The sequence below is a fragment of the Echinops telfairi genome, unplaced genomic scaffold (assembly GCF_000313985.2).
Source record: "Echinops telfairi isolate 266 unplaced genomic scaffold, ASM31398v2 ScPeMD7_3533;HRSCAF=4204_0, whole genome shotgun sequence".
Taxonomy (NCBI): Eukaryota; Metazoa; Chordata; class Mammalia; order Afrosoricida; family Tenrecidae; genus Echinops; species Echinops telfairi.
Window position 1 is genome coordinate 91029150 of NW_022107431.1, and position 1391 is coordinate 91030540.

The window sequence follows — 1391 nt, forward strand, 5'->3', positions numbered from 1 at the left end:
GTTCTGACTTGTTTGGGAACTGAAATAATTGTACTATATCTGACCAGCTTTTCTTAGAATGGCTGATTTTGAAATTCAGACCAATTAACAAATTAACATTCCTAAGTGCTTTCTCCCACAACTTTTCTGTCATTATTTGATTGATGGGATCTTAACAAAGTATAGATACCAGTGAGAAGAATGGGAATTCCAGAACACTAATTTGGACCAAGACACAGTTTTTTGAACAGAACAAGGGAATACTGTGTGGTTTAAAATCAGGAAAGGGGTGTCAGTGTTGTATCGTTTAACCATATTTATTTAACCTATATGCACAGCAATTAATCAGAGAAGCTGGATTATGCGGAGAAGAATGTGGCATCAGGATTGGAGGAAGGCTTATAAACAGCCTGCAATATGTAGATGGAACAACCTGGCTTGCTGAAAGCCAGGAGAACTTGAATGACTTACTGATGTAGATCAAAGACTACAGTGTTCAGTATGAATGGCAATCAGTATAAGGAAAACCAAAATCCTCACAACTGTACCAAGAGATAGCAACATGAGAAACAAAGAAAGTTGGAATCATCACAGACTTTATTTGCTTAGAGTTAAAAATCAAGCACATGGAAGTAGCAGTGAAGAAGTCAAATGATTATCATTGGGCAAATCTACCACACAAGATCACTTTAAATTGTTGAAGAACAAGTATGTCACTTTGAGGATTAAGATGCACCTGACTCAAGCCATGGTATTTTCAATTACCTCATATATATGCGAGAGATAGATGATGACATAAATTCTTCAGAGAAGAGCACTGAAACTGCATCTCAGGGAGAGGGACATGTCTGATCAGAGCACACGGGAGCAAGTGAAGGGGGAGGAAGAGAGAGTGGAACACATCCTGGTTCACCAAGCCTTGAGGATGATATCCCTGCTCTGAGTAGCCAATGCACAGAGAGGACCAAAGGGCTGGCCCCACCACAAGACACAACATTCCTCACAGACGCATAGCCCTACAGGCGAAAACATGGGAGACAGTATGGGAATTGTGCCAGATCTGAATAAACTAAGGGTGTGCAGCAGAACAGCAAAGGGAGCAGAGCAAAGAAGTCCTGAGGAAGTACCAAAAATAGACTTTGGGGCCAGGCGTGGCACCCCATCAGATTCTACCAGAAAACACTCCTAAAGGTCAACAAACCGACCTTGAAGCATTTACAGGCTTTTCTTTTTTTGTCACTTTGTTGTTGTTGTTGTGTTGTTTTCTTTCCTTTTGTTGCTTTTTTTTGCTCTGTCTTGTTTTTTTGTGCATATTATTATCTCTGCAGGTCTATCTAGATAAGATAGGTAGGATAAACAATCTGGAAGAGAAAACAATGGGACCGATGGTTCCAAGGGGGACATGGGAGAGG